Below are 27,332 nucleotides of genomic sequence, written 5' to 3' on the forward strand. Positions count from 1 at the left end.
TAATGGGGAGAGCAGCCACATGGGACACTGAGACTGGCGAGGGCAAGAAGAATAGAGCGAAAGTGATGGCCACCAGCCCAGGCTCCAGAGCTGGGTCACCTACTAAGATTACAGGTGAATCTCATAACCTCCATGTAATCACGTGGAGCTCTTCATTTTAGAAAACAGCTGCAGTCCCTGGGGTTGTTACTAAGATCAAATAAGGAGGAGGATGTCAATGTTTTAAATTCTAAAAACGATGATGTTGCCTTACCCTCAAGTGTGCAAGCTACTTTTCTGCTGGTCCCTTATCCCAACTGTGAATGCAGAACCCTCATACCTCCTGCCAATGTTTCTTCAGCTCATCAGCTGTATCTCAGGGCATCAGAGGATGCGTCCCACATGCTAAGGAGCAAGCCCAGTCCAGTCTCTGACCAGTCACCATGCGATGCCCATTTTCTTTCTCTATTCCTATTCCAGAAAACGCTAGGCACTGCCTTTTCCATTTGGCGTGTTTCTCCATTGGATACCACTGATATCCATTACCGCCAGGTACTGCATCCAATCTGGCACCTGCCTACCACGTCGAAAAGGTGCCACTACCATTCCATGTAGCCCACGAGGACCAAAGCTGCCCAGTGGCCAGTGACACGGGGAGGAGACATTCACTTTATCCTTTTGTACAGACCCGTATGTAAGAAGGCCAAAAGTATGGCTGCTTTACCACACCAATACCTTACCATGATTTCAGTGAAATAACTTTAGCTTTCCCCTTACCACCTCCTTCTCAGGCACCCAAGGAAAGAACAGAGTACCAAATGCGACACTCAGAATGATCCCTAACTCCGTGGACCAAAGCTTTGCTAATGAATCAAGTTCATCTTTCCTGGGCACAGCTTTCCTTGGGTTGGGCTCTCTCCCAGGAAATTCCTCAATATGTCATAATACACAATTCTTCCTATATCCTTAATTTTTCCTAAGCATCCCCAGATATTTTGGGTCAGATGGGACAACTTCAGTACTAATAAGCTGTAAACAGTCTTAGAGAATCATGTAATCAGTTTTACTGCATAACTTTTCCCTTCACTTTTACAAATAACATTACAGTGTATGGGTAAAGTTTATCTCTATGCATATATTTTTAAGTTCCTTAAAGATAAGGAGGATATCTTTTATCTTTGTTTCCCTTGAGGAGCCTGTCATTTGGTAGCACACAATAATGGCAGCTGCATTAGGTTTCACATCCTTTAGTTTATAGAAGCAGTGATATATTAACTACAGTATCACCCTCCTGGTCTTTAAGATTCTGCACATGCTTTAAACTAATTTTTCTAATACATGTTCCTGTAGTAACTAGGTATCAATACAAAGAGAAAAACACGAACCCTGACTCTTACCTCATACCACAAGTAAAAATTAATTTGAAGTGAATTATAGACCAAAATGTGAATGCTAACATACTCAAAATGCTACCATATTCAAATTTTAAGAAAAAAGCAAATACAAATGTATATGACTTTTAAATAAGCAAATATCTTGTAAATAGGACATCAAAAACACTAAACATAAAAGAAAAAACATTGGCATGCAAATTGAACTTCTTTAAGAGCTTTTCTTCATTAAAAAGCATCATTAAAAAATGAAACAGACATTATAAAAGATGGAGGTTTCCTAAGTTCAGGGTTCCTCTGCTGTGGCACAAACTGTTGACTGTTTCACACTGCCCCCATAGAACTTGGGGGGCAAGGAGAACGGAGGCAAACATGAAGCTCACAATGCCTGCTGTGTAACAATGCCCTTTGTCTCTGACCTAGGCATCTCTTGTCTTCTTCCAGAACCCATGACACTATGGCAGGCCAACTTACTAGCTTTCAAGTAAGGTAACATCTCAGACCACCACAGGTTTTGACAGGGGAAACTCTGAAGCACCACAGGAGTTGGAGGTTCCATGTATCTCTAAGTAGTTACATACAATGGGTCCAAAACAGAAGAAAGGGTTAGAACTCAAGATTCCCAAGCCACAGAGCTGGTGACTGGAGGCGGACTCAGAGAGACCCTGGATTCAGTGACATACAGAGACAACAGGTGGGTGCACCAGCCCCTTTCCTTGATAGGCTCCCAGCATTTTGTCTGTAGGTTTGCAACTTCCCAGGCAACAAATTAATAGAAAAAAAAAAATCTTCCATCTGCAGAAATTAACAAGCCAAAGTAAAAAGACCTGGAAATCCTAACAAGCAGTACCTGTCTGAAATCCCAGTCTTCATCCTAATATGAGGCCCACAGAGAACTTCCAACCAGCCATGAGTGTTTCATATGTACTTATAATGAGAGGCCAGTGGGGAAACGCAGTATCATGAATGATGTACTCCAGAACAAATGGAAGCAACGTGAGACCAGAAGAATACTTCCAGAAACTATGGTTAAGATCCTCCGAAAGAGGAAAAAAAAGTTACTGGGTCATTGAAATAATGGGAGGATGCTGTAAAAAAGAAACATCCTAAGTATTAGAAAGATCCTTCAGAAATTAAAAAAAAAAAAAAATCAGTAGTTAGAAGGTAAATTTGAAGGGATTTCCCAAAACCCAATATAAAACCAAAAAGAGAAGCCTTATAAAAGAGAATAGTAACATAAAAGAATTATGAAACAATCTGAACAATAAAACGACTTCACTTTACATATAGTTAAGACTTGCCTAGTCCTTGGCATAATGAAAAGAAAATCAGAAATACTACCATTTGAAATTCCAGAATAAAAGGGAGAAGACCTTTCTGGTTGTGGCTGAGGATAAAGGTGGCTGGAACAAGAAGCAGCTCACAATCAGACTGACCTAAGGAAAGATGGCCCAGAACTCACCCACAAGCAGTGGATCAATGTTTGCACAACTCTCGGGGGAAATTATTTTCTACCCATTCACAAAGTTACCGTCCATGCAACATTCCTCAGAAGATTCCTGGAGAATATTCTCCACCAAAGGAAGGAAGCAGAATGACCGAGACTGGGAAGACCTGGTCCAGGAAACCAGGGAGTCCACCCAGAAAGAGCAGGAGGGTCTTGCAGGATGACAGTGAGGGGTTCAGGTGGGCTGCCGTGGCAGGCAGCCCTGTGGGAATGGGAGGGAGCGCGAGATCAGGGGCTGTGGCCATGGAGGCTGGTTAAAGCCATCCAACCCATGGAGAGGGCTGTGTGCTTCCATCCAAGCTGCCAAAAAAACACTACAGTGCTTGGATGTCAGACATTATTTTCTTTCAAAGGGAGTTAATTGCCTTCTGGACAAACATAATCTATGCGACCTCCTCCCCAAAAGGTAAGCAGGTCACACTGGGACATTCTGCAAAGTTCAGTAATTATATGACTGTAACACTGTAAGCAGGGAATGTGTATCTGACCAAATCTTGGTTCAGGATTGCTTTGGGAGGTGGGCGGGGGGAACACAAGGGGAGGAAGCGTAGAGTGTAAGAGAGGGAAAGTCTAATGTTTCAAGGAGGGGCATCAATGTAGCTGAGAATGAATAATCAAGTGTTCATATAAGGGTATTACTAGGAACATCACGGAAATAAGAGAAGAAATTCCTTAAAGAATGGAAATGGAAAGTGACCCAGGTTCAGGCAGGATGGAGGGAGATTTTTTTTTTTTCCCCTTGGAGACAGAGTCTCACTCTGTCACTCAGGCTGAAGTGCAGTGGTGCAATCTCAGATCACTGCAATCTACCTCCTAGGTTCAAGCGATTCTTATGCCTCAGCCTCCTCAGTAGCTAGGTTTACAGGTGCACGCCAGCACACTTGGCCAAATTTTGTAATTTTAGTAGAGACAGGGTTTCATCACGTTGGCCAGGTTCATCTTGAACTCCTGAGCTCAAGTGATTCACCTGCCTCGTACTTCCAAAGTGCTGGGATTACAGGCATGAACCACCATGCCTGGCCTGTATTTTTCTTTTAAGTCTTTCAGTATTATCTTATTATTTTAACCATAAAAATTAAATTGCTTAGATAAATATAAACTTTATAGTAGAACATGGAGGAGGAGGGCGTGGAGGAGGAAGGAGGAGGAGGAAATAAAAAATAAAGTCCTTGGTAGGTGCCATAGCAAAGTGAGCAGTGTGGAAAGAACACTGCACGTGACTTCCTTACTACAATGGCCTGTGGCTGATGAAGTACAGCACTTTGGTGGAAACAGGTGGGCAGTGTGTATGGGTGAGAAACATGATGGCTTTAAAGACAACACCTTTCAAACTAGAGTGAAACGAGAGACCATTCTCTAAATAAGTATTCAGGTAGTAATTTGCCATATGAAAAATTTCAGCTGTAAGATATGTTCACCTAACATGGAGGTATTCCCCAAATGACATGGTTTATCATGGAAATAATGAAGGTTTTAGTTTCCCTTTTTTAATATTTGACAATAATGTCATTTATTTGTTATTAAATTTTTAATTTAGCTACATAGCAGTTTATTCTTACCCTTGGCACATTATTTACAAAGAAACTCACCCCAGGTCCATGGTGAAGATAAAATAATTTGTCTCTCTCACATAGAAATCTTATGAAAACAGGGATGATTATTGTAATTCCTTTTAATTACTGCTATAATTGCACAAAATCTTTAACATAAAGCAAATGTAAACAGTATTTACAGGTATAATTTGAGAGTAAATGAAAAATCACTTCAAAACAAACATGGAATAAGGGAAAATCATCTTTAGATAACAGTCACTTCTTCATGGATTCTCAGGTACAGGATCAGTTTGGGTTTTAATTGACGGGCTCAGCACCAGAGGACAGACTTGACACACACCACCTCCCCCCCCACCATGGGTGCGGTCCATCCACTGTTGCACAATGTCCTTCAGTGTCTGACTTACAGATCCAGGTATATTTCATCTCCCTCCTCTCTCTCTGTCCTGGTGTAATCTACTACCCTAAATCAATCAGACCGTTTTCCATGTATTAAATAGCTTTCAGCTCAGGTCTTATTCCTCGCAGCTGTATTTCCCCTTCCACCTGCGTCCCTGAAGTTCCTCCCACCTGAAAACTTCACCTGACCCAAGAAAGCAAAGGAAAAAACCCGAAGAGCCAGCTCATGGTCTGGTTCACTGTGTAACAGCCAGGAGCCAGAGCCTGTGTATAGAAGTGGATGCCCAGGAAGTACTTGTGAGCTGACTAAGAAGGTAAGACCACCACCCACTTCACTCAGGAAAGTGAGGCAGGATTCCATGCAGCATGAATGAGTGCACATGGAACAAGCTGGTTGTCATTTATATTCAGCAAGGGACCTCCATGGACAGGACATGTGGGGAGCTGCTATCAAACATCAGAACTTCTGACACTGTGCACAGTCTAATATTCTGCCCTGTCTGTTGTGATATCTCACTACAGTAATGATTATGATGGCGAGCACTTACGCATCGATATTGCAATATGTCTGCATAAGAACTATCGCTAAGGCAGGTGATATTATTTCCCTCAGTGTATAGGTAAGGAGCTTAGACTGATAACTTACCTGGTCTCACATAGGTAGTAATGGCCAGACTAGAGTTGGAACCTGTCTGTCTATTCTCCAAGCTCGGGATTGACTTGAGCACAAAGGTAAGTATCTCATGTGCTTTGTAAAGTTCAGGTTGGTAACAAAATATGTGAAAGGCAGGGGTATAGACAACAGGGGACATGTGAAATACGGGATGAGCCTAAAAGAATTCAAGTCTATTATTTTTAATCCACTGTTGTCAAATGGCAAACTATTACTGGCTTTTCTTTAGCTTGTGATTCCTGTATTCGAATCATGAGAAACTTATATTTCATATATTACCAACTATTATGGGGAAAACTATCACAAGGGAATAAAACTTCAGTGCCCTAAGGATTTTTTTAACCCTAGATAGATCTTATGAGTTTGCAAACTATAATTTTTAAAAAGAATTCAGTCTTTTTCTCCTCCCAAATATAAGTTTCCACTCTTCCATTCCAGACACGCAGCAACTGAATTCGAGTTACCTGTGCTTCATTCTTTATGGTGCAATACTCTCTACCTGCAAGTGCAAATAATTTTTCCAATAACATATTCTTCTCTTCCACTTCAGAAATATGATTCTCTGTTGGACTTGAGGCTGGGGGAGGCAGTCTTCATCTCCTGCAGCATGCTTTTAGAAAATAATGTCATTCTGCACATATGTCAGAGGCAGGCAGGAAAATGATGGGAAGAAATGACTTGTCAGGTGTGGACTTCTTCAAAGCATGAACTGCTTAGAAATCAGTTGTGGCAAATAAGCCTGTAAAAGACAGGAAAACACTCCACGCCACTGAATTCTATCTGTAATCATATCTGTAAGTTCCAAATGTTCATGACCCAAATATTTTGGATACCTGTCTCTACTTTTCTTGCTAAGTGCAACTAAAATCCCTGGATATTATATGTAAAACAATCATAAAAGGACTGTGAGAATTAGAGAAGAGGCAGACCAGCTAGGGCATCAGGACCCAAGGGATGACATGGTAATGAGTATCTTGGGTTTTCTTTTCTTTTCTTTTCATCCCAGATTTGGAACTGAAGAAGCTAAAAACTCAGACACACTAATGCATGTGAATTTTAAAAATTCTCAAAAGAAGCCTACTCTCTCTAGTTAAAGGACAAGAAAAGGGGCATCCTAACAAGACAGAATACTTTTAAACAATAATCACTCTTTTCTAGCTGAACAGAATAGATAAAATGGTGGACCTGCCTTGCTCACAGAGGCTCAGCAAGGAGCCCTGAATTCTACCCTTACTGGGCTACAATAAGGCACCCATCCCTCAACTAAGGTGGTTTCAGAGTGCTGATGAGGGAGACAGGAGTTTGATTTCCTCTAAACAATAATGAGCTTCCTGTCCTAATGATATAGTTGGAGACCATGGGAACAGGTACTCATACCTGTCCAGCCAGTGCACTATCTGCAGGAGCCTAGAGGGAAGCTAGAACTCCCTCCCTATCCAGCAATGATTAGGAGACAGCCTCCAAGGGTCAATAGACACAAGGATGGAACCTGGACTTCTATAGCCACCTGGAAGTGATGAACTCCAACCCCCTTTTCACCAGAGTGCTGGTGAAGAAAGCCAAAACAGACAGCTTAAATAAGACACACTGTTGCATAAAATAGTATCTGAAATATTCAGGTTTCAACTGAAAAACATTCAGCTCATTCTACCAAGAACCAGAAAGATCTCAAACTGAAGGCAAAAAGACAATCAGTTGACATCTACAAGAAGACAGAGATGTTAGAATTATGTGGCAAAGATTTTTAAAAATAATAAAAGATAAAAGCAGTCATCATAAAAATGCTTCAACAATCAATTACTAATATGCTTGAGACAAAAGAAAAAATAAAAAGGCTCAGCAAAGAAACAAATTCTCAATAGAAGATGCAAAAAAGACCCCAATGAAAATCTTAGCACTAAAACAGTTGGTGACAAAAATAATTTTTAAAAACTTTCACTGGTGCATTCAGCAGCAGAACTGAGGAAAGAGGAAAGAAGCAGTGGAACTTAATATAAAACAACAGAAACTGCACAATCTGAAAAAACAGCAAGAAAATAGACTGAAAAACTAAACAGAGTCTCAGAGACCAGTCAGACAAAAGATCTAGTATTCATGTCATGGAAGTCCAGGAAGAATGGAAAGAGAGGAAGGGTGAAAAAGTACTAACAAATTGACAGAAAGTGTGTCAATTACAGGAGAATTCTACCAAACATTAAAAATATAATTAATACAAATTATATACAATCTCTTCCAGAAAACAGATAAGGAAGGAACATTGCTAAATTTAATTAATTTTATGAAGCCCCATCATCCTGGTATCAAAACAATATAGACAAGGACAAAAAAAAAGTATAAACCAATATTCCTCATGAATATATGTGCATAAACCTTAAAGATACATATTAACAAACAGAATTCAGCAACATATAAAAATAATTATATACAATGATCACATGGGGTTTATTCCAAGGATTCCTGGCCAGTTCAATATTAAAAAAATCAATCAATATAATCTTCCACATTAACAGGCTTTCTGATTGGATCAGTCACAACGCAGAGCAAGTATCAAACATACAACACCCATTCTTAGTAAAACTTCTCAGCAAACTGAACAGAGGAGAAGTTCCTCAATTTGATAAACATCTGCAACATACAGTTAACATTCCAGGTAATGGTGAGTTACTGAATATTTCCCCCCTTGAGATCAGTAGCAATTCAGGGATGTCCACTCTCAACTCTCATTCATCATAGTACTAGAAGATCTAGCCAGTGCAATAAGGCAACAGAAAGAAATAAAAGGCACTGAAAAAGATTCTCTGCTTGACCAAAATTTAGTCAGCCTGAAGATACAGGGCCACTAAAAGACAAATTTGGTCATAAGATAATAGAACTTTCCCCCTCACCATACCATACCACATATCAACAGGGCTCCAATATAATAAATGACATTAATTTGCAGCTAAAAGACCTGCAAGGTACAGATTCTATATGAGGAGGGATTCTTAAGGAAGCCACAGGAAAGGGAGGCAAAAATAAAGAACTAGGAGTCCCTGTTACCTATACTGCAGCAAATACTAAGCACAGCCCAACTCCTAGTAAGGTTAACATAAAGCCTCGCACAAATGGCCTATTTGCCTCACTTCCTATTACTGGTGTATCATGTCTTCCTTTCACCTAAAATTTACAAGTGATGTCAAAATGCAAGAGAAAACACAATCTGAAGACAGAAAGCAAGCATCAGAGTAGATTGATTCAGATATGACACAGATTTTGGAATTATCAGAGAATTTAAAATAGCTACAATTAATATAAGGGACTCTAATTAAAGAAGTACACAACATACTAGAACAGATGGGTAATGTAAGCAAACTTCAGAACACCAAAGAATAAGAGAAAATACTGAAAGAAGCCAGAAAACCGAAAAAAAAAATGTCGAGAATATATATGTTGAAAATTACAAAATGCTGATGAAAGAAATCAAAGAAGATCTAAATAAAAAGATATTCCATGTTCACGGATTAGAAGACTAAATATAGTAAAGATGTCTTTCCAAACTAATGTGTTAAGTTTAACACAAATTGTATAAAATTATTTCAAAATATTGTGTATCTAGAGCTACAATTATTCTAAAACTTATAGGTAAAAGCAAAGTACCTAAAACAATGCTGAAAAAGAAGAGTGTGGGAAGAATCACCCTACCAGATATTATAGCCTATTGTATAGCTACAGTAACCGACACTGTGTGGTATTATCAGAGGGACAGACACATAGATCAATGGAACAGAACAGAGAACCTAGAAATTGCCCACACAAAAATAGCTAAGTGATTTTTTATAAAGAGGCAAAGACAACTCAATGAAAAAAAGATAATCTTAATAACTATCTGAAATAATCAGATATTCATAAGCAAAAATGTGAAACTTGACTTACACCTCAGATCTTATACAAAAATTAACTCAAAAAGGATCATAGATTTAAATGTAAAACTATAAAAGAAAAATTGAATTGTAAGACACTCCACTGGTGTCAAATAATTGCTGAAAAGCACTTATGGAAATCATATCTAGAATATGCAAAGAACAAAATGATTTTTCATGTTGTAAAAAATCCAGTTAGAAAAAGGACAAAAGATATGAAAAGACATTTAATGCTGATGAAAAATCAAAGAAGATCTAAAATCACTGAAAGACAGATGGTTTTTATGACTTCAACAACTCAACATAAGACAGATCTGAATTCTCTGCAAATTGATAGACAGGTTTAATAAAAATTCTATCAAAATTCCAGCAAGCTTTTTGTAGAAACAGAGACGATCACGCTAAATGGAGATGCAAAAGAACAGGAATAGCAAAACCAATTTTTAAAAATTTTTAAAAAGTAAGGTTGGAGGAATTAATTTACCTAATTCAAGAATTATAAATAACTATGGTAAACAAAAGCTTGTGGTACTGGTGGAGGAAAACAATGGATAAATAAAACAGAATAGAGAACCCAAAAAGACCTCCATCCACAAATATATGCCCAACTCATTTTTGACAAAGGCATAAAAGGGATTCATGGAGGAAACAAATGGTGCTGGAAAAACTGGACATTCATTTTTAAAAAAATTAACCTTGACCTACATCAAAAAGTAATTCAAAATGTATCACAGAATTAATAAAACTACAAAACCTTTAGGAAAACTACGGGAGAAAATATTTGCAATTTAGGCCTATAAGAAAAAGTCTACTGTCTCTAAAAGCACGACCCATAAAAAGATCAGTTAACAGGTTAGACTTCATCAAAATTAGAAAATTTGCTGTATGAAAAACTTTGCTAAGAGGATGTCAAGACAAGCTACAGACTGGAGATATTTGCAAACCACATATCCAACAAAGGACTAGGTACCTAGAATAGATAAAGTGTTCTCAGAACTTAACACAGCGCCCAAAAGGGCTTCAACCAAGGTGTCGTCTAGACCGTGTTCCTTCTGGAGGTGCTAGGGGAAAATCTGTTTCCTTGCCTTTTCTGGTTTTAGAGGCCTCCTGCAGTCCTTGAGTCAGGGTCTCCTTCTTCCATTTGGGTCCAGTTAATCTAACACAGAATCACTCTGGCCTCTGCTTTCCTTTCACATTGATTTTTCTGACTCTCCTTTTACTCTCTTTCCCTGATAAAGACCCTTGTGATACGTTAGGTCAACCAAGAAATTCAGGGTCATGTTTCCATCTCAAGATTCTTAACCAAATCACACCATCAAAGTCTTTTTTTCCATGTAACACAAGACATTCACAGGTTCTGATGATCAGATCATGAACATCTTTAGGTAGGCTATTATTCTGCCCACCACATTATGGAATACTACTCAGCAATAAAAAGTAACCATCTATTGATATTCACAATAACCTGGATCAAGCTCCAGAGAAAGATGTTGATTAAAAAGAAACGGTGGCAGTCTGTGTAATTCCCTTTGTGTCATATTCTTTAATTAACAAAATTTAAAAATGGAGGACAGATTAGTGGTTGCCAGGAGTTAAGTAGGGAGTGAGAGCATAAAGGAAATGTTTGTGGTCATAAAAGGGCAACATGACAGACCCTGCAGTGAACAGGATCTGTCTATCTTGACTTCACCAACGTCAACATCTTCGTTGTGATACCGTAGTGTAGTTTTGAAAGATGTCATCACTGAGAGGAAGTGGGTAAAGGCTGCAGAGGAATCCCTGTATCATTTTTCGCTTCTGTATATAAAGCTATAGCTATCCCAAAATAAAATGTTTAATTTTTACAAACCCATCTCAGCTATCTTGGGAAAATCAGTAAATCTGGAAATGAGATGTTTTGCAGGATTTCTTCATCATCACCTGAGCACCCAGTAAAATCCCTGCTCAACTCCTCCCTCTGAGAACTCACAGTCAATTCAGCAGCTTGACCAAACTCCCTCTTCTCTGAAATGCCTGTTCCTTTCCAGGTATCCCCCATCCCCCTGCTACTAAAGACTGCACTTAACAGAGTCAGAAGAGTGGGCTGTAAGTAGTCAGGCTGAAAACTCAGGTCCCTCATCTGCACTCTGCCGGTAACAAATTGTGTGAGGTACTTACGAATGGTGAAGTGCACAGGTAATTCACAAAGTGCCTTCTCATAAGTGAGTAGGAGTTACATGGAAAAATGGCAAGGGTTAGTAGCAAAATCATTTTGTATTTTCACTGGGATTAGTGTAGTTGATAGAAGTTGTTGCGAGTGCCCTAGAGAAGAACAAATGTGTTTTAACAGCATTTCCAAAATTATTTGACAATGGAAGCCAGCCAGCCCACCTTCACATTTTTTTTATGGAAACATCTTTTTAACTATTGCCTATGGAATACATTTTGAGAAATGCTGAACTAGATAAAATAAAAATGTGTTAATATTGCTTTATAGTATACAGGCATTTTTTAATTCTTAAAGTAATACTTGGTTGTAAAATATTCAAACACTACACAAGCACAATAAGGTTCAAAATGAAAACACCCATTTTGCCACTTCCACTCCCCAAAGGAAAATGACTTTAATGGTTTGGTGTAAACAGGTTCATATTTTTTCCTCTGTATTTAAAAATATATCACTTTTATAATTAGAACAAAAAATAAATGTGATAAAAGGGAAAGAAAGAAGGTCAACTCTTCCTATTCCCAAAAGAAACATCTAAATGATGGTTATATCACATCTGGACACCTTTAGGAAGGAAGACTAAGGGGTAGTTATTGAGTTTCTAACATTATCTCAGGTTACTCTTGTAAGAAAGATATTACACTTACTTTACGCACAGTAAATCTGAAAATCAGAGATTAATCTACTTGCCCAAGATCACACAGTAGTAATAAATGTCTGCTTAGTATATGTTAAATTCTAAACCAAGCACTTAAAACTTTATCCTTTTGAGTATTTACGGCTAGCTTCTCAGGTAGGTGCTGTCCGGATGGTGCTTATCCTTGTTTCAAATGAAACAAAAGCCTAGAGGAAAGCCAGACCACTTTTCCCCAGTAAATTATCTTGAGCCCTTGTCAAAAATCAAGGTGTTGGCAGGGCTGTCCTCCTTCCAGAGGTTCTACAAGAGAATCTGAGATGTGATACAACCATAAATGTAAGAGTTTATTTCTGGATGTTCAATTCTATTCCATTTATGCATATGCCTATCCTTCTACCAGCATCACATTGTCTCAACTGCAGTAGTTTTGCAGTAGATTCAGAAAATGCAAATTGCCAATCCTCCAACTTTGTTATTTTGCAAGACTGTTTTTGCTATTATGGATTGCTTACAATTTCCATACACATTTTTGGAGTAGCTTGTCAATTTGTGCAAAAAAAGGAGGCTGAGATTTTGACGGGGATTCTACTGAATCTAGATCAATTTGGAGCTATTACCATCTTCACAATGTTAAGTCTTCCAATCCATGAACATGAGTTGTCTTTCCATTTATTTAGATTTTTAATTTGTTTCAATAATATTTTAGTTCCTAGTATATAAATCTTTTATGCTTACTTTGTTAAATTTATTCCTGAATATTTTAACATTTTTGATACTACTATAAATGAAATTATTCTCTTAATTTTCAGTGTTCATTGCAAATGTATAAAATTCAATATGTTTTGTTTATATTGATCTTGTATCCTGCAACTTTGCTGAACTCATTCATTATTTTAATGTCTTTTGGAGTGGGTAGATCCTTTTAATTTTTTATATGCAAGAGCATGTCATCTGCAAATAAAGATAAATTTACTTCCTTCTTTCCAAAAATATGACTTTTATAATTTTAATTATTAATAGATGCCTAACTGCACTAGGTAGAACCTCCAATAAAATTATGAATAGAAATGGTGACAGCAACATTCTTACCTTGTTCCTGATCTTAGGATGGACACTTTTAGTCTTTTATTATTAAGTATGATGTTAGTTGTAGATTTTTCATAGATTACATTTATTGGGTTGAGGAAGTTACCTTCTGTTCTTAGTATGTTGGATATTTATATCACGGAAGAATGCTTAATTTTGTCAAATGTTTTTTTCTACCCATAGCGATGATTGTTATTTTTGTGCCTATTCTATGAATACAGAGTATTACATAGAATGATTTTTTTATGTTGAACCATCCTTGCATTTTTTAGATACTACTTGGTCACAGGTGTATAATCAATATTGTACGTTGCTGGATTCAGACTGCTTGTGTTTTGTTGAGAATCTCTGCAACAGTATTTGTATTTGTATGAGGTGTTGATTTGTAGTTTTCATTTTTTGTGATATCTTTGGCTTGGAGATCAAGATAATATTGGCCTCATACAATTAGCTTGGAAGCATTCCTTTCTCTTCAATTTTTAGGAAAAGCTTGTCAAAGAATAGTGTTAAGCTTTGTTAAAAGGTTTGGTAAAATTCACTAGCAAAGCCATTTAGGTCTACAGTTTACTCAATGGTAAGATTTCTGGTTACTAAAATAAACCTCTTTTTATGTTATGAGCCTTTCTAGATTTTACTTTTTCTCCATTCAGTTTTGGTAGTTTGTGTCTTTCTAGAAATTTGTTTATTGCATCTAATTAAGATTAATAATTGCATCTAATTTAGGTGATAATCTAAATATTATAGATTATAATCTAATAATCAAAATATTCCTTTGTAATTCTTTCACCCCCCTCCATGAAGTTAGTAGTAGTGTCTCCTCTTTCATTCCCTAATTAAGTAATGTGCATCTACTCTCTTTTTCTCTTGATCGGTGTAGCGAAGAGTTTGTCTAATTTTGTTGATCTTTTCAAAAAACCAACTTTTGGTTTTGTTAATTTTTTATTGCTTTCTGTTCTTTTTTCATTTATTTCTCACGTAATCTTTATTATTTCTTTTTTCTGCTTGCTTTGGATTATTTTTCTCTTCTTTTTCTAGTTGCTTAAGGAGAAAGGTAAAGTTATTTATTTGAAATCTTACTTTTTAAAAATAGGCATTTGCAACTATCTATTTATTAAGCACTTCCATTGCAGCATCTCATAAGTTCTAGCATACTGTGTTTCTGTATTTTTAAATTTCAAAGTGTTTTCCAATTTCCTTATGGTTTCTGATTTGACCCACTTGTTATTTTGGTGTATACTGTTTAATTTTCACATATTTGTGAATTCTCCAAATTTCTTTCTGTTGTTGATTTCCCATTTCATTCCATTTTGAATGGGAAAGACACTTAGTATGTTTTCAATTATTTCAAATTTCTTAAAACTTATTTAATGGCATAATATACAATTATGTCCCCCACTCACCCAGAGAATAAAGGAGAATTACAATACACTTGAAAAGAATATGTATTCCACTGTCATTGGGTTGTACAGATGTCTGTTAGGTCTAGTTGTTTTAGAGTGTTGTTCAAATATTCTATCCTTGTTAATCTTTTACTTGTTCTTACTAGTATTGAAATTGAGGTATTGAACAAGTCAACCACAATTTTAGCATTATCTATTTCTCCCTTCAATTCTGTCCATTTTTGCTTCATATATTTTAAGGGTCTCTTGTTTAGGTGCTTGTAAGTTTATATTTATTATGTGTTCTTGATGAATTGACTCATTTCTCATTATATACATTAACTTATATACATTAACATTATACACACATATAAGATATATGTATATCTTTTTTGCCTCCTGTAGTGTTAAAGTCTACTTTGTCCAATATTAATAGAGCAACCCCAGCTCTCTTTTAGTACTGTTGCCAAGGTACATCTTCCTTCTGTCCTTTCATTTACAACTTATTTGTGTCTTTGAATTGAAACTGTCATTCATAAACAACATATATATGGGTCATATTTTTTAAAAGCCGTTCTGCCAATCTCTGCCTTTTCACTGCAACATTTAAACTATTTACATTTAATGTAATTATGAATAAGGTAGAATTTATATCTGCATTTTGCCATTTATTATATGTCATGTCTTTTTTGTTCTATTCCTTTACTATTGCCTTCTTTTGTGTTAAATTAATATTTTATAGTGTATCATTTTAATCCCCTTGTACTTCATTTTACTACATTATTTTTTAGTTATTTTCTTAGTTGCTGCCCTGGGAATTACAAATAACATCTTAATTTACAATAACCTAGCTCGCATAATCAACTTAATTTTAACAATTTATAAAAACTTTGCATTATACAGCTCCATCCCTCTTTACTTTTCTGCTGTTATGATACCAACTCAATCATTTTACATTATGATGTCCATCAACAGAGAATGTAATTGTTGCTTTATGCAGCTGTTTTTAATTTTGATAGGAGAAAAAATAAAACAAATAAGAATAAATTCATATGGGGGGGAATTGTATTTACCTTTTTTAGTTACCTTTACTAGTTTTTGTCATTGTTGTTTTTGTTTGTTTGTTTGAGACAGAGCCTTGCTCTGTTGCCCAGGCTGAAGTGCAGTGGCGCGATCTCAGCTCACTGCAAGCTCCGTCTCCTGGGTTCAAGCCATTCTCCTGCCTCAGCCTCCCAAGTAGCTGGGACTACAGGTGCCCGCCACCACACCCAGCTACTTTTTTGTATTTTTTTGTAGAGATGGGGTTTCACTGTGTTAGCCAGGATGGTCTCGATCCCTCGACCTCGTGATCTGCCTGCCTCAGCCTCCCAAAGTGCTGGAATTACAGGCGTGAGCCACTGCGCCCGGTCCTTTTTAGTTCTTTATACGTGGTTTTCTTAGTTTGTAGAATGTTCTTAAGGGCTGATTTAAAGTCCTTGTCTAGGGAGTCCAATGACTGAACTTCCTTAGGGACTGTTTCTATTGACTGTGTTTTCCATGCATATGGTTCATTCCTCATTTTTCCTTAGTTTGTCTCACAATGTTTGGTTGGAAACAGAGCATTTCAAGTAACATAATGTGGCAAATCTTGTGGTATCAAATTCCTTTTTCTCCCAGGGTTTGTTGTTCCTGTTTCTTGTTGCTGTATTTGTTTCTGTTTGTTTGTTAATAGCTTTTCTGAACTAATTCCGTAAAGGTCGTATTCTTTGTTATGTGTGGCTATTGACACCTTAGCTAACTAAGTTAGTGGTTGGGCAGAAATTTTCTTAAATGCCTAGAAGTAATAAATCTCCCAGCCTTTGCCAAGTTGCTCTGTGTACCCTTTTCGGGAATACACCTTCAATTCTCACATAGGTATGTTACAATTCTGTATTAGCATTCACTCAGCATTCCAAGGTCAGTCATAAGTGAGAGCACAGGGCCTTCTTAGGGATTTTCTGGGTGTGCAAGTAACACGGGGCATGCCCAAAGCCCTGCATATATGCCACACACGTAAACTTCTAGATCCCCAGGAATATGTTCTCTATTTTCAAAGACCCCTTATGCACATCTCACTCCTCAGCTTTTCCTTTGAATTTTTTTGGTTAGCTTTCTCTCCCCCAACTTGTATTGCCATCTAAGGCAGGTGTTGTGACAAATAATTGTTTTCAACAAGTACTCCTGAAGAAAAGACTGTTTGTACTTGGAGAGCGCTGATTCAGGTCAAATAAAGACATGCCCTTTGAATGGTGGCTTCCTGGGAACTACCAGACAGTTTGAATAATGACAATTCTCTAAGAATGTTGCTTTAGGGGAACTACAGACCCATGCTGCCTCCTCCAGGGGCTACTAGGCTGCTGATTTTCAGCATGATTTGTGGGCTGCTGGTTTTCAAGGATATCTCAGAGCTGGGGAGGGGGTCATGAAAGTGAGGGAAGTTAAGATGCCACACAGCCACTGTTCTTCCCAAGACTGAGATGTTTTACTTGAATAAATGCTACTTAGATTATCGCAAGCCTGTAGTTAATTTCCAAATTTTTGAAAGGATGATTTGCCAATTGTCGTTAGCATTGTCATTGCTTTTTTTGGAAGAGTATCTTAATTATGTGGGTCTTGACTCCTCTATTCTTCTTACCAACTGTTAGGGTTCTTAATATTTCATAAAGCTTGTTAATGGCAATCTGGGTTGTGTTAAAATATCTTCCAAAAAGTAACAAAATATTGTCTTATCTTTCATCTGAGAAATAAATTTCCCCTTTTCTAGTTATTTCTCTACACTACGAAGGTGTATTTATCTTCATCACACCAAACCTCAAGGTCAACAAATTTATGAATTGATTGAGAGAGGGACACAAAAACATCCAAATCAGTTTTTTAGAAGAACCCAATGCTGGTTAGCAACCCAACTTGTTATTTTAGAAACAGTCATTTCAAAGTGAATCATGTAACATTTTACATTATTCTTATGGTCACTCCCCCCAAAACATCCTTCCAGCTTTAGCAGAATGTCATTTTTCAAGTCTATAGAAAATATATACTCGCAGCTTTCCACAGCATCGTCTCAAATGCTATTGAGAAATATCACCCTGTCACCTGGGCTTTTCCATTTATTGAGAATTGAGAATGTATGACTTGATTTGCTTTTCTCTGCTAGCATTCTTTGGTAAAATTTTCATTTGATAAATAAAATAAATGTCAACCTGTGAGAATAACTGACAAGCATTGCTGAGACAAATCTAATCTTTACGGCAGGGTTGCACTACACTCTCTTGTTGCTTCTTATAAAAAAAACCCGGCCAGATAAGGTAGCTCACACCTGTTATCCCAGTGCTTAGAAAGGTTCAGGCAGGAGTATTCCTTGAGGCCAAGAGTTCTAGACCAGCCTACACAACACAGTGAGACCCCCATCTCTACAAAATTTTAAAAATTATCCAGGCGTGGTGGCACATGCCTGCAGTCCCAGCTACCGGGGAGGCTAGAGTGGGAGGATCACTTGAGCCCAGAAGACCAAGGCTGCAGTGAGCTATGATTGTGCCACTGTACTTTAGTGCAGCAGTGAGACAGAGTGAGACACTGACTGTAAAATAAATAAACAAATACATAAATAAATCCCAATACTCATCCTACCAGCTGCAGCAGCTCATGCTTGTAATCTTCGCATTTTGGGAGGCTGAGGCAGGCAGGTCACTTGAGCCCAGGAGTTTGAGACTAGCCTGGGCAACACGGCAAAACCTCATCTCTACAAAAGCTACAAAAATCAGCCAGATGTGGTAGCACACACCTGTAGTCCCAGCTACTGGGAAGGTCATACCACTGCGCTCCAGTCTGGGCAACAGACAAGACACTGTCTCAAAAAAAAAACAAAACAAATAAACAAACACATCCTCAGTAACCCTTCCCTGTGAACATGAAGGGATAAACTGAAGTGGTAAAGCACACTGGTATGTAGGGAAGACTGACTTGCCCAAAATACTGCCATTTAAATTTGACCAAGGGGAAAGTCATGCACAGTAAACTCATTTGAAGTGCTCACGGTTTGGCTCTGTGTCCCCACCCAAATCTCATCTTGAATTGTACTCCCACAATTCCCACATGTTGTGGGAGGGACCTGGTGGGAGATAACTGAATCATGGGGGTGGTATTTATCAGAGCAAAATATAATAAATGAATAAATTATCAAAGAAAAATGGAAAAATTATATGGATTTTATATAATGAGTTAAACTCGAGTTCCATTATGAAATTATAAATTGCGAAATACTGAACGTAAATTCAAATTAAAAAGAGGACATCTGAAATACTTTTAAAATCAAGGTGAACGTGTAAAAACTTTTCCACTCACTCACTCCTTTTCTCAAAAAAAAAAAAAAAAAAGAAAAGAAAAAGGATTATAAACAAATAAAACTAGAAATATTTAAAACCCATTAAAGTATATGAAAACAGAAAGCAATGGCAAAGACAGATGAGAGATGGGTGAGCACACAGCAGAAATGGCCAACAAGCCCAGGAAAGGCAGTGCATTGGCGACACAGATCTCCAAAAGAGAATACAAGACTGGTTCCTCTGCAGTCCTCTTGCTGGGTTTTCAGTCGGGTCTTCACTCACCGTATCCTGAATGTGCTACATGTTGTTCAGGACCAGCAGGATCAGAGAGACACATTTTTTATTTAATACTTTATGGTAAAGAAGAAGTTTGTTAACTGCCACTCCCCTCCCTTTCTGACATAGACCTTATCCCTAGAGTGACACCAAGTCATCTGTCCTACATGAGTACCTGGACACCTCAGAGGTACAGGACGAGAAAACTGATTTTTCTTTGCTTATGAACAGGAAGGGGGCAGTTTTCCTTTGCACCTCCTGAAGGAGTCTCCTAGAAGATGCAGTAGACCTGAGTCCTAAATCCAATCTTCTGATGTGTGAATAAAATCTCACAGGAGCCAGAGGGCCCTGGAAATATCTCCAATGTCACCAGCTCCTACCTCCTTGAAATGTGAATACCTAAAAAAACAGACACCCCAATCTTCCCGGCACCTTAGAGCTGAACCTAGGATCTAGTCTGGGCTGTAACAATCTGGCCCTTTTTGTGGAAATAAGAGATGTCTTACTGTCTATTGAGATCAAAGCAAATAACTAGACAAAGAGGTCTAATTCTTATGGTGTGTGAGGGCTGCTTCTCAGTAAACTAGGGCTTTTTACAGGAATAATAATCTATTCTCCCACAACCACAAGGGCTAACGTCAGAAGCTAAGCTTCTATCCACCACTATTCCACCCAAAACGCCACCTCTCAGGCAGGGCATCTGAACCCACTTTTCTGCACAGGGAACCACAGAACATCAATAACAAAGAAGCAACCACACAAAGGCTGACAGTCTTGGACTCCACCCCGAGAAAATCTGAATGGCGACAGCTAACCTTACAGTAAAGCTCTCACACACGGGCATTTTAACCTTTTCAGTCCCTCACTCTTAAATATAAACGAGATGTCAAAAATCAGAGAATCAGAACCATGAAACAGACAACAAAATCAACAGATGAATAAACATACAGCACAGAATATTAAAATAACTAAAATTAACAATCTCAAAAAGATGAAAGTCAATGCATACATAAAACAAGAATAAGATACTACTGTGAAGGAACAATCAGCAAGAAAATAAGTCTTAGAATGTATATAATAAGAAAAATTATTAAAGTTCAATAGAAATTTGTAAATTAAAGTTGGGGAAATTCCACAGAAGGTAAAACAAAATTTAAAAAAAGCTAAAGGACTAATAAAAAGAATATTAGCTGATGGTCCAATTCCCAGTTCATATCAGTTCTAGAAAGGAGGGGAAAATGGGAATAAAATAATAAAACTATCAATTAAATACTGAGATAAAAACACTTGAACTCAAATTTCTTTTTATATTCTCTAACTCCACAACAACAAGAAGACTTCTCTGCCCAAATGTGTAGGGATTTCTCCCCCTCAACAAGCATGCAAGCAACCCACAATGGACACCATCTGGGTGTCCTCTAATTCAATTATGCACACTGTCCATCTGGAGACAGCGTCAGACCTCACAGGTTGAGGGCTCAGTCCCCAAGACTGCCCCCCACCTGCCACCAGTCACAAGTCCAGGCCCCCAGTCAGTTTCAAGTTAGGAGTCCCACAACCCCCTATTTGTGTTTGGTTAATGTGCCAAAACAGCTCACAGAACTCCGTGCAACTTACCTTTACTGGCTTATTATAAAGGATATTACAAAACATATAGATAAAGTGATGCACATGGCAAGGCCTGAGATGGGGTGGAGCTTCCGAGCCCTCCCTGGCGCCTCCCTCCGGGGCCCTACATATGCTCACCTATCCAGAAGTTCTCTGAACCCAATCCTTTTGGGTTTTTATGGAAACTTCACTATGTGGGTATGATTGATTAAACCATTGGCCATTGGCGATCAGCTTAACCTTCAGCCCCTTTCTGCTCCCCGGTGGTTCGGGGTGGGGCTAAAAGTCCCAACCCTCTAGTACTGCCTTGATCTTTCTGGTCACCAGCCCCATCCTAAACCTACCTAGGGACTGCCAGCCATCAGTCAGCTCATCAGCATACAAAAGACATTTCTTGGGAGATTCTAAGGATTTGGGAAGTTGTATGCCAGGAAACGGGGTCATAGACCAAATATGTATTTTACAGTATCACAAATAATGTTTAAAAATGCAGATAGAGAATTTCTGGAAAAAATTTTCAGAAAAAGTAAGTACCTGTGAGAGTTAATTTTACGTGTCAACTTGACTGGCTTACTGATGCCCAGAGAGCTGGGAAAGCATTCCTTCTGAGTGTGTCTGTGAGGGTGTTTCTGAAAGAAATGGGCATTTGAATCAGTGAAGAGAGAAAGGAAGATCCTCACCACCTAATGTGGGCAGGCACCATCCATTCTGCTGAGGGCCCATAGAGAACCAAAAGGCAGAGGAAAAGCAAATTCATTCTCTCTCTCTTTCTCTCTCTCCTGAAGCTCCTTTTCTTGCAGTTGAACATTAGCATGGCAGGTTCTCCAGCCTGTGGACTTCAGGACTTGCACCATGCCCCCTCTGCCCCACCAAGCCCGCCAGTTTCTCAAGCCTGCAGCCTTGACTAAGAGTAACACGATCAGCTTCCCTAGGTCTGAGGCCTTCAGGCTTGGACTGAGCCATACTCCAGGCCTCCCCAGGCCTCCAGCTTGCAGGCAGCACATCACGGGACTTCTCAGCCTCCATAATCCTGTGAACCAGTTCTCAGATACCTCTCTATCTGTCTATCTATCATCCATCCATCCATCCCCTATTAGGTCTTCCTCTCTGGAGAGCCCTGAGTTATACAGCACTCAAGACAGAAAAAAGCTCCTAAAACGCTAGAGAAAGTGAATGAGAAAAAACAATTTCTATCCACATTGTAGTAAAATTTTGCAACACCAGGAATTAAGAAAAGTTCCCAAAGCCTCCAGAGAGAAGAAAAACAAGACAATGGATAATGAATCAGAATGATATAGGACTCACAACAGGCAAAACCAAAAGACAATGGGACTATGCCTTCAGAATCCTGAGGGATAATAATTTTCCACCCTACAATGGAGCATAACCAAGGATGAGGAAAGCCTGAGATTAGCACCAAGGGTGTCCAGCACCTCAGGGTGAAGGAAGGTGTCCAGATGAAGGCATCCAAGGGGGCACTCCAAGTGCACAGGAAGCAGGACACACTTAAAAGGTGGAAGGATAATCCGCACGCAGAACTCACGTGTAAAGAACTTTGTATTTTACAAACTCTTGGAGGCTGTAGGAAGATTTAGTGATGCATTCCAAGAACATTGGGAAAAAAGTGCCCATTTTGAGTCCAAGGAAAAACAGTTGGATGAGAAAGGATATTATATTACACTTGGGCTACATATTATATCACAGCCCAAGAGTGAACCATATTTACACGGTCAGAAGAAAAAGCCTTTATTTGTGTTTACCCAGTTTAGATGCAGTTACTAGGGGGGTGTGAAAAGCGGTGTGATTAACCCACAGTCCCCAGCAACCCTTATAAGAAGACAAACTGCTTGTGTCTAAAGTTGGATTAGAAGAGTAGGATATGCAGATTATTCTGAACTACAGACATAAATATCAGAATAGCTGAAAAGGTTGAAAGTGGTTGCCACTGGGACACAGGATTAAGGAAATTATAATATTCTTGTTGTTGTTATGCTTTAAAATACTTACAATAATACAGGGTAGGAATAACAAATGAGCACAAAGTAAAATTTAGAAAACGTAAAGATATTTTTGAAAGTGCTGTTGCATCACCTTCCTTGATGGGTGCACAGGTGTCAAATCCTAACAAAAGACTTTGTCACAGCCCCTGGAGAGGCAGATCAACAAGTAGAAGGGAAAACCTTTACTTACCTTAAAAACAAAAATATCCTTTGCCCACCCACCACCACCAAAAGAAAGGGGAGAAAGACAAGAAGTCACCTGAGCATTTGCCACCGAGTATCTATCACTTTACGAAAGGAAAAACCACATGTGCCTTGGATGTAGCCACAAAACCCTACAATTAGAGACAAGTCCTGTGAACTCCGTGTTTGAAAACAGAGATAAATTAGGGAGTCGGTGTTCTGAAACAGTTGGTCACATGACTTCTCTCAGCATTAAGGTATGTTATATATTAGGGTTCATTGTCCAGAGAGGATGTACGCAGGGCATGTGGAAGACCTAATATGAAAAGGACACTGATCTAGTTCTTAAAAGAAAAATCACATCATGTGATTTTTCACAGGTGTATTTTCACATTTGGAAAGGGAATCTTGCCAGTATTTATTTGGAGACTTTTTCATCAACTGCTTCTCTTGGTCACAATTCTATCACGAGTTTCCTCAAGCTCTGTTCTTATAGAGAAAGGTTCCTTTGTTTGTCCAGGAGCCTTGATTTGGCACCCACCATGTGCTAGGCCACGTGTAATTCACTGGAGACAGTGGTAGGGATGAATCTGCTGAGTTCACGGCGTAGGAGAGAGACGCAACGGCAGCTCTCAATAGATGCTCTGGAGGAGTACTGAAAGACTAACAGCCGGAGTGTGGCGCCAGGGCTCAAAGAAGGCTTCCTGGGGTATTGATGGCTGCATCTTGAGGACGAAAAGCAGGGCGGCTGCCCAGGCAAAGACCCAGGGCGATAAGATAACAGGGAACCTTTTATAGGCAGGTGCGAGTCAGCCACCTCCTCAGGATGCTGGGCTGGAGCAGTGAGAGCTGGAGCTTGATTCAGGTAAGGAAGCATCTCGTCCATCCTGGTGGGCGTGGGCTCTTGGAGAAGAGGCAAGTGGGAGTCGTTACAGTATTTAATCAGAGGAGTGACCTGGAGGGGGGGTGACAGAAGGGAGCCCCCTAGGTTAGGGCCGTGGCAGTCATCAGAGAAAGGGAAGGTCGGGAGGGTGGGCTCCCTGGGAGCATTCGGGGGCTGGAATTGGGACATGTTGGGACCTATCACTTGAGCTGGCTGAGGAGGAATCCAGGATTAATTCATACTTTCTAGGCTGGAGAGTAAATTTAGAATACTATATCCAAGAGAACATAATTGGGAAATGCTATTTTTCATTCTCAAAAAAAAAGTTTGCCCATTTCCACATAATCAGAATTCAAGGCGGCTGCCCTGCAATCACATTACGGGAGATCATCCGCTGGAGAAATGGTCTCGGTCATCCACAGCTGATCCCATCCCTGAAACAGGATCACCCCAGCCCTCACACTTTTAAATGGAGGCTGGTAAGACACAGAAGATACATGGATTAAGCACAGCCACCTCCCACCCTCCAAAGTTAAAACCTACACTTTATCTGAACCTGCTTTCAATTATGTTCAGACATAATTTAGGGGTACTAGAACATGCAGTCAAAAAATCTCTTGAAAATTACTCTTTCAAAGCTTATATATGTCAATTTTACATTCCATGTTGGCCATTATAGAACTCAGTTCCAAATTTTCACTCTTTGAAGACCAATCTAAATGATTCCCTGGTGCAGAAATCATTCTGACGAGTATAGCTCTTCAGAGCCTTAAAAAGAATAAAATGTTTAATCACTGCATTCATATTTAATTCGTGTGCACAGCACCCCTTTCGCAAGGCATGCTGGAGCTCAAAGGATGGAGCCTCCCACTACTCTTCCTTCAGGACATTACGGAGCTGTGGACTCCCTGCCACCCCTCGTGATGCTGTCAGCTCTTCAAGGCTCCCATTAGAGGGAAGGGAGGAACTGGGCTTTCTGAGCATCCGCTTTGGGTACAACCCTGTGCTTTCTCTCCCTTAACTGTTTTTTGTTTTGTTTTGTTTTTGAGACAAAGTCTGGCTGTGTCGTCCAGGCTGGAGTGCAGTGGCATGACCTCAACTCACTGCAACCTCCTCCTCCCAGGTCTGATTGATTCTCCTGCCTCAGCCTCCTGAGTAGCTGGGATTATACGCGCACACCACCATGCCTGGCTAATTTCTGTATTTTTAGTAGAGATGGGGTTTCACCATATTGGTCAGGCTGGTCTCAAACTCCTGACCTCGTGACCCACCTGCCTCGGGCTCCCAAAGTGCTAGGATTACAGGCCTGAGCCACCGCACCTGGCCTCCCTTATCTCCTTTAACTCTCACAAGAACCCTCAAGTCAGTGCTAAAAATTTGACATTATTTGCTCTAGCTCATACAACCTCAAAGCGTGCTTTGAGACATGATCCATCCCAATGATTACCCTTAAATATCTACACTAAGTACTGGACAGGGGAGCTACTTTGAAAGATCTGCTAAACAAATCAGGACTGGGCACAGAATTCCCCTCGTTGCTTATGAGAACAGAGACCTTAAGAATCCGGAGCCACGGTGCTACATGATAATCTCTTTGGTTCATAAGTAAAATATTACTGATTTTTCTGCAATTATAAAGTTCAAGAAGTCCAAAGAACTTCAAATGTTTAATCCTCTGTGAGAACCGTTTTACCCACTAAGGTGTGTGGATCTTGTTGAACTATGAAATCTGAAAAGTATGTACTGTAAGATGAACCTAGACATTTACACCAACAAAAATGATTTATCATGTTGAAGTTAACAGTCCAATTGCATTTGCAGCTTGTAACAATTTGGTCTCCATCTTTGCACGTGACAAATTCAATTAACTTGTCACAAATTGCCTAATCAAGAAAAACTTCATTGTCGTAGAACTAATAAAAAGCTCTCCCAGAGAAATTCATATTTGGATTTTAGAAAGCAAATTAAATACTTGGAAGCAGAGCAACTAGCCTTTTGTCAGGATAAAAACATGTCAGTAGGAGCCTGTTTTAAAGGTGGAAATACATAAAACAGAAAAAAAAAAAAAGAGGAGGGGGAGAATTCATAGCTCAGGATCGAGCCATAAGTAATCCACAGGCTGCCTCACCAGCCCCTTGGGCAATGGCTACAGGAAGTCACTCCGTGATTCTGAAATGGGAGTGTAATACCACACAGGAGTGGGAGTCTCCATTAATAATACATAATTGACTAGAAAAGGCATGTGGAAGTGGAGAACCGGAACATTCACAGGTATTAATTCAGGATGCATGTTTAAAACATGAATCTGTTATTTAAAAACATCTTAACTTCTCAATAGGCTGGTAGAAAAAAAGTAGTACTTTCTAATAGAAAGCCAGCTGTATGTTAAGATGAAAGGATGATCATATTCACTTTTCTCTTCTCTATGGTTTAGGGAAAAAATCTCAATAATAGAAAACTATAAATCTGAAGCAGAAATAAAACTAAAAAAAAAATCGCAAATATGTGGAAATAAACAACATACTTTTAAACAACCAACAGTTCCCAGAAAAAAAAAATCACAAGAGAAATTAGAAAATATCTTGAGGTAAATGAAAACTAAAACACCACATACAAAAAATTACAGAACAAAATAAAAGCAATACTAAAGAGGAAACATAGAGATGTAAATGCTTACATTAAAAAGAAGAAAGATCTAGGCCGGGCGCAGTGGCTCACGCCTGTAATCCCAGCACTTTGGGAGGCCCAGGCAGGCGGATCACGAGGTCAAGAGATCGAGACCATCCTGGCTAACACAGTGAAACCACGTCTCTACTAAAAATACAAAAAAAAAAAAAAAAAAAATTAGCCATGGGTGGTGGCGGCGCCTATAGTCCCAGCTACTCAGGAGGCTGAGGCAGGAGAATGGCATGAACCCGGTAGGTGGAGCTTGCAATGAGCCGAGATGGCACCACTGCACGCCAGCCAGGGCGACAGAGCAAGACTCCGTCTCAAAAAAAAAAAAAAAAAAAGAAGAAGAAGAAGAAGAAAGATCTCAAATCAATAATCTAAGTTTACACTCTAAGGAACTGGAAAAAGAAAAATTAACTAACCCCAAAGACAGCAAAGGAAGAAAATAATAAAGATTAGAACAGAGATAAATGAAAGAAGAAATAGAAAAAAAACTCAACAAAATAAGAGCTGTTTCTTTGAAAAAATCAACAAAATTGATAAACTTTTGTCTATACTGACTAATAAATGAAGAAAATGCAACTAAACTCAGAAATGAAAGATGAAAGAAGAGACATTACAACCAATTTTAATGAAATAAAAAGGATTATAAGAAAGTACTAA

The 27,332-nt window shown here is 38.8% G+C and overlaps 1 protein-coding gene and 1 long non-coding RNA gene across 3 annotated transcripts in view; one reads left to right on the plus strand and one right to left on the minus strand.

The window, feature by feature from the left end:
- Window positions 1-27,332, minus strand: part of GABRG3 (gamma-aminobutyric acid type A receptor subunit gamma3) — a 562,718-nt gene that overhangs the window by 364,557 nt on the left and 170,829 nt on the right. The gene's annotated exons all lie outside the window — the stretch shown is intronic.
- Window positions 1,764-6,352, plus strand: LOC106999098 (uncharacterized). Its single transcript, XR_013395245.1, has 3 exons — window positions 1,764-2,064; window positions 4,708-4,845; window positions 4,959-6,352. It is a non-coding gene; the product is annotated as an uncharacterized LOC106999098 (long non-coding RNA).

The sequence above is a fragment of the Macaca mulatta genome, chromosome 7 (assembly GCF_049350105.2).
Source record: "Macaca mulatta isolate MMU2019108-1 chromosome 7, T2T-MMU8v2.0, whole genome shotgun sequence".
Taxonomy (NCBI): Eukaryota; Metazoa; Chordata; class Mammalia; order Primates; family Cercopithecidae; genus Macaca; species Macaca mulatta.